Genomic DNA, 7,010 nt, shown 5'->3' with positions numbered 1-7,010 from the left:
AGGCCCGACGGCGGGAGCGCTGCGCCCCCCCAACACCGGGCCTGCCCGGGGAGCAGCAAGGGGCGGCGGAGCCTCAGCCCTGCCTCAGCCTTCTCTCCCCTTCCTCGGCTTTGACGAGCGCTTCCCCGCTCCTCCAGCGTTGGCCCTCGGGCCTTCACCTGCATCTCCCGCGGGTTAAAGCCGCCCGTCCCGCCTTCCAGCCACAAGTCAGCTGCCTGCTGCCTTTGAGAATCGTGATGTGAAAACGAAAAGTATTTGCAATTTTCCAGCTTCTTTCTGCAGCCTGGCCGGCTAAGGACACGGTTTGATGGTGGTGGGTCATGTTTGCTTTTAATCTGAGAAGCGCTAAAATCTCACATAATTACAAAACTCCAGGGGACGGACTTAAAAAAAGTAACAATCCATCCACCCGGTAATACAGCGTGATGATAAAATGGCAGGAATCCTCCAGCCACAGCCTCTCAGCATCCCCTCTTCCTCCTTCCCTCCGTTGGCCCCCCAAGGTTGTCCCCCTCTCTGCTGAGGCCAGGACTTGATCCACTCGTCATGTCAGGTAAAGCCCGAAGCTGTGACTCCGGTCCCTGCAGACGGGTCACTGCAGCCTGGGGTGAGCATCTCTTGTCCCCCCCACCCCGAGGAGCAGCGGCCGCAGGCTGGCTGCTCCCACACCGAGCTGGTGGCAGGAAGGACGCGAAGAAAAAAACTGCTCAGCCTCCCTGTCCTCGGCACTGGGTTAAACATCTGGGCAGTCCCAAGCGACAGGGGACAGTGGTAAAAGCAAGGAAAAAGGTTTTCTGGAGCAAGGCCCAAAGTAAAAAGCTTTTTGAGGCAGTACAGTACATATGTTTTCCAGCCCAGGCACAGATAGATGCGCTCCCCTCCCACATATCTGACGCCATTCCAGGCTGCAGTGTGCTATCTGAGGGCGAGAGGCTGAACTTGGGAGCGATGCCCAGACGCAGAGCCAAAGAAACTTTACTGGCAAGCCTCTGAAAGTTTTTTAAAATTTGTTTTGTTTCTGCATTGGAGCAGTTTCTTACCCTGGGTGGCCAGCCGGCAGCGCAGGATATCTGACCAGCTCAGCGAGACAGTGATTCAGCCCCGAAGCGTCTGAAACTTGTTGGGATAGCGTCACCATCCTACGCTGCAGTAAATTGGTGCTGCAGAGACCTCAGGGGTTCCAGGTCTCTTTTTGGTTTTGAAGGGAGCTCAGCATTTTTTCAGCTACTGAGATTGCTTGGCATAGCTTTACATTTTCGCCTTTGTCTTCTCAGAAGAAAAGGCTATAAGCGGACTGCACAAAGGCCGAGATGCTTTTCTCCATATCACCGTTTGCATCTGGAGGGGAAGGGGTGCGTGGGTCCTGCAAACCTGCCTCTGCCCCGCCAAGTCCAAGCTGTCTTCACAGTAGTGCGGGTGGAGCGGTGGGAGAGCTGGTGAGCACCAGAAGATGCCACAAACCTTAGAAACCTCAGCGTAGGAACAGAAGAAACTGTAGTGCCTTCTTCCCAGAGTAACATCAGTAATTTTTTTAAGGACTTGCCACATAATAGCGTTGTTTCTTTCACTTTCCAGCACACCCTGTAACCCACCTTGGGAAAACCAATTGCTAACCGAGTCCCTGCTAAGGAAGCAATCGGCTGCCCCATCTGCTGGATGTATCTACCGCTGCCTCCGTTCTCAGGCAAACACAGCTGAAAAGCCATAGAATCACCCCAAGAAAAGTCTGCACTGGTGTGTTTTGGGCAGGTTTTCAAATCAGGAGTCAACGTTAGGCACAGCCACCCTGCAAAGTGCATTTCACCTGCCCTCGTCTGAATTCACTGCTCTTGACTCAGCCCAGCTGAGTGTGACAGCTGCTCATGAGATCCCTAATTCTTGTTTTAAATGACACCCTCTCATGGCCTAACTAGTTTAAATTATAAGTATTATCACAGGTGGATTAAGAGTTTTCATTTCAGAAGTCTACTGGAGACAAAAATCATCTGTTTGAGGGATGTCTTATGATTTTGTCTGGCATGTACCAGGTCTCAGGATTTACCCTATGACTACTGCATTAAATCAGCAATTTCTTTTTGAACTATCACTTTCATTTTTAAAAATAGCCTAGTCTTTGTTTAAAAGACAAATGTGCTGAGACCTTCAAATATGGTCTATAAGCTTATATTTAGGCACTTAAATTTATGTATCTACTAAAGCAGAAGCTCACCACTCAAAAATTCACTAGTGCAAACAACTGAATTGACTGAACACTCATCTGGAGCTGCTGGTTTTGCTCCTGCCGCCATTCCTACTGGAAAACTCTTTGAGGTTAGTACAGATACTCTAGAATTATTTTTTTTTTCATTTTTTCCTTTCTGGAAAAATAACAACTTGTGATGAAAAAAAATCAACAGAGTAACTGAAAAGTATTTACCTTCGGAGCAAATCAGCACCACGCTGTTGTAAAATAATTTTTATTTGCTTGTGAACAATTTAGTCCTGAATTATTGAATTGTGTGACTCCCCTGTAAATGATTAGGGTGATATGGATGGCTTTCTTCTTCATTAATTTTCTTTCTTGGAAATAGATATAAACAAACAGTACCTTTGTATGCAGAATTTTCAGTATTTAGGGTTTTTTTTTTTTAATTGAAGTGTTAAACAAGATTAACTTGCTTTAAAGATTTGAATGTCTTGTAAAAAAAGAACAGGTTACATTTAGCTAAACTGTCTTAAAGTATCATTTAGAAAGTAAGAGTAAACATGTTTTCAGAAATCAATGAATAATTTTGATTTGATTCGAAATGACTTTTCATAAAATGAGCTGTCTTTTCAGCAGATAATTATTTTATTTTTTTTTTTCACCATAAGTATTCTGATTTTAGAAGCGTAGGATATCAGCAATTCTTTCATTTCCATAGTAATAGTGAGTTCTCAGCTTTTTGAAAAAACATTGTAGATATCAGGCCTGATTTCATGGACTAGCTATGGCTTAAATTTGTAAATGTGGTCGATTATGCCATTAAACTCCCTCCTGGAGGTACAGTGGGTTTTGCCATAACCTTCCAGCTTTGCTTAGTTGTTGGCATGGATGGTTCGAAAGGTCAGTCATATCCACCACCTTTTTCCTGAGTTAGAAATGAGAACAGCAGCACTTCAGGGCAAACTTTACTTCTCCCCAGTAAAGTGATGGGTGGGGATTTCCTGGACGCCTTGCAAAATATTGCTGTGTGTGCTAAAGCACTGGGGTGGGAGTCACCGGCATTCAGGCGTCACCTGAAGCAGCTAGCAGGGCCTGGGCTAAAAAATGAACCAGAATCTTTCCAACAGCAGATGGCAGCTCTCCCTTGTCTCTCTTTCGTGCACACAGCAATACTGTTCGTTTTCTTAAGCAGGGGAAGAAGTTCATCCCCTCCGTGCACTGCGTTTAAAAAGTATTAGACCACCTGCTTTATGTGCTGACCACTGAAAAGCCATTTCACAGGACCCTGCATTAATGGGCTGTCAGTGTAGAAAGGCTTACCCAAAGCAACATCCCTTGCCAGGAGGTGTAAAATATACTTTAGGTCTCTCTTGTCTTCTCTCAGGTGTGGAACATAAAGGAGCTGTAATCCACCTCTCAAAAAACATAGATGTGCAAGAGGCATACGTGCCCTGGATTCAGTGGCTGCCTTGAGCGCTTTTGTCTAGCCTAGTAATGTGGTTTTGAAGCTCAGCTTGCATTTGCCTCAATGGCTAGTCTGGTTCTCAGGGTGATTCTGAGGGCCACAAACTAGGTGTCTCCTGAAGAAAGACAACGAAATGCCATTCCACTCTGGCACTTCATGGAAGCATTCCAAATCTGTATGTGGGCTGCGCTACTTTAAGATTCTCCAGCATGTTACGTAGCACATGTGCCAAAAGAAAACTCTCAAACCATTCAGAGCTCTAACAAGATCCTGACATGGTTCTTCTGATATATGTAAAGGGCCAAGTGCCACAGGCACCTTCCTGTTTGCCACCATCTGCCAGCCTTCAACTCTTTGCCACCACTCCATTATCCACTGACACTTCTTGTTTGAAATCCTTTACTGTCATCAGCTGCTTTCCCTTCTGTTGTCAGTCCCACTTCCTGAACCCCTTATTTCTTTTATCAGATCTTTTTCTTACTATCCATTTGACAACTCTTCTCTCTTCTGCCTTTAGCCTCCTGAAAACTCAGAGAGTTGTGGCTTGGGCCCCTTATGGAAATGGTGGTGGTTGTTATTCCATGAGAGGGACGTGAGAGGGACAAAGGTTTCCTGGGTAGCAGAATAATTTGCTGGCAGAAGCAGAAGGTTGCTAATGTTGCTCGTGGTATGAGAGCACTGGCAAGCAATAGTCTGCAGATTTCAGGAGAATAAAGGTGATCCTCTTGAAGTTCCATGACACTTAATTGAGAGCATGGCAGAGGTGCACCTGCTATGTGAGCGCAACACAGCAGCAGCTGCTCACATGGACTCTGACACCATGGTGGAGAACCTGGAGAAATTACAATGCTTTGACATGGATCCAGGGTTCTTATTCTTGGATCCCACAGAAGATGCCTTTGAGGTCATGCTCTAAGATACCTTTATTACCTCCTCCCCACCATAGCTGGCATCAGTACCCCTGTATGCGCACTCCCCTTTCCAGCACCGTAAGTGTACTACTTTTCTATACATGTTGCTTGTCAGGGGGGACAAAGTTTCTGATGGGATTACAGCTTTGGGCTCAGATCTGCAGGGAAGTGATAAATATCACCAGGCTGCACCGGAGAGCTGGCACACCTCTAAAAGCAATTCCACGGGGGCTGTGAGCTGCAGGAGGAATAATTCACACAGCAGCTATGTGAAACTATCAACAACGGCCAGAACTGCCTGCCCAGTCCTGACCCAGTATGGATGACTTTGCCTCAAAGTCGTGCACCAAACATGGCAATGTGTGTGTTAAACAAATGGTAGAACAGCTGCTTCGTTCATTCAGCAGGGCTGACAGCTATTCCAGACTGGCTACTCAGCAACGAGGTTCTGGAGAGGTGACACGGCCCCACAACAGTGTCTCCCTCCAGAGCCACCAAGTTGCTACACACCCGGCCTGCAGGCAGGCCTGTGGCAGGAGCCAGAGGAGGAAGGGGTTCAGCACCCCCCAGTGACTGATGTTCCAGTCCTCAGAGAGACAGTTTTATTGCACTTAATTATTTTCTACTGAAGGCATAGCCTGTGTCCATCTAAAGATCTTGCTCCTCGTGATCCACCTGGCCAAGGAAAGGCTCCTCAAGGCAGACAGTTACACATCTCTTGAGCTCTGAAACCTCCAACTTCTGCTTCTCACTGTTGTTTCCTTTACTTAAATCTCTCCCTGCCCTGAGTATAGTCAAAGCAGAAAAAGCAGGAGCATATCTTCTCCTTACGGTGCCCCTTCTGAACACAGGTGAAAGCGGGCCCTGCACTCCCTGGACCTGCTAGAGCTTGTAGAAGGATGCTACATATCCCACATCTTCAAAAAGGTGCTTGTTTAAATGTATGGCAGTAGTGTGCAGTACCACAGTGAATTGTATGTCATGCTTCAGTCACCTACCCGTACCTGCTCCTTGCTCTGTCACCATTTCCCATTAAACTCCTGTGTTGCTTTTTTCTGCTGATCGTTCAAAATCATGATATACCTAACTTTAGTATAAGTTCAACAGTCTCTGCTGCCCACATGGGTTTTTCAGATGCGTAGACATTAATTTACTGAAAGCACGCCTTGTAATTTTTGCCAGTCCCCTGCATGCACTGTAAACTGACTCGCGATCGCTGCAGTTTGCAGCTCACTAATCCTCTGCTTTAATGCCTGATTAGGTTCCAAATCCATTATTGTTAGTGAGATGTGGGTGTGGGGAGGGTAAGAGGATTTAATCCTCTTGGCTGAGAGTTAAACTGCTAGAGGTACACCCGACTGGTGCTGTACCAGTGTATTAATTAGCTGCCTGGAAATTTCGTCAGTGCTGTTCAGTGAGGTTGTTGAAAGGTCAGACCCTCCATTCGAAGCGTTGTGCTTCAACTTTAAGTCATAGCACTTGACACTTAACAAATCTCTAGGAAAAATAAAATCAAATAAAACATTAGCATAAAAATATTTTTAAAAACTCAAGTCCCTATTTCAAGCAGCCTTTGAAAGAACACTGAATCATAATAATTAGCATCTTTGTAGCTCCTTAATCACAAGGATCTCATTTCTTCATTCTCCGAGTGAGCTTCACGATAGATGGAGTTGTGGTCACTACTGCACTTTGCACAGGGGGAAACTTCACCACTCTGCCTTGCACAGTGGGAAGCAGAATTCAAGATAGTTTATCTGCCACAAAAAGAAGACCCCCAAGTCCCAGGTGGATGTCTTCATGTCCCAAACCCTGTGAAATGAAATTTATTATCAATAAAGATGTCATTTTATTGCTTAAAGTATAACACTACCATATGAATGAAAAACATGCCATCCTTGCAGGAAAAAAAAAAAATCAGAGAGGGACCTGGGGTGTTGATTGACAGCCGGCTGAACAGGAGCCAGCAGTGTGCCCAGGTGGCTAAGAAGGCCAATGGCATCCTGGCTTGTGTCAGCAATAGCATGGCCAGCAGGGACAGGGAAGGGATCTGAGCCCTGTGATTGGCACTGGTGAGGCCGCCCTTTGCTGAATGGGTTCAGTTTTGGGCCCCTCACCCCAAAAAGGCCATTGAATGACTCGAGCGTGTCCAGAGAAGGGCAACGGAGCTGGTGCAGGGTCTGGAGCACAGGTCTGCTGGGGAGCGGCTGAGGGAACTGGGGGGGTTCAGTCTGGAGAAGAGGAGGCTGAGGGGAGACCTCATTGCCCTCTACAGCTCCCTGACAGGAGGGTGCAGAGAGGGGGGATGAGTCTCTTTTACCAAGTCATAAACGACAGGACAAGAGGGAATGGCCTCAAGTTGCACCAGGGAAGGTTTAGACTGGATGTTAGGAAACATTTCTTTGCAGAAGGAGTTGTTGGGCATTGGAATGGGCTGCCCAGGGCAGGG

At 46.6% G+C, this 7,010-nt stretch overlaps 1 protein-coding gene across 1 annotated transcript in view; it reads right to left on the bottom strand.

Annotated features, from left to right (window-relative positions):
• The window catches only part of CLBA1 (clathrin binding box of aftiphilin containing 1), a 14,473-nt gene extending 9,812 nt beyond the window's left edge, over positions 1-4,661 (bottom strand). Inside the window, exon 1 of the mRNA XM_026850096.1 lies at positions 4,650-4,661. The gene's annotated coding sequence lies outside the window, so the exon portion shown is untranslated. The remainder of the gene's footprint in view (positions 1-4,649) is intronic.
• Positions 4,662-7,010: the final 2,349 nt, after the last annotated feature.

This window comes from Athene cunicularia (genome assembly GCF_003259725.1).
Source record: "Athene cunicularia isolate RWA chromosome 5 unlocalized genomic scaffold, athCun1 chr5_part1, whole genome shotgun sequence".
NCBI classification, from domain to species: domain Eukaryota; kingdom Metazoa; phylum Chordata; class Aves; order Strigiformes; family Strigidae; genus Athene; species Athene cunicularia.
The sequence above is the reverse complement of the archived record's forward strand: the minus strand, read 5'-3'. Positions and strand labels throughout refer to the sequence as shown.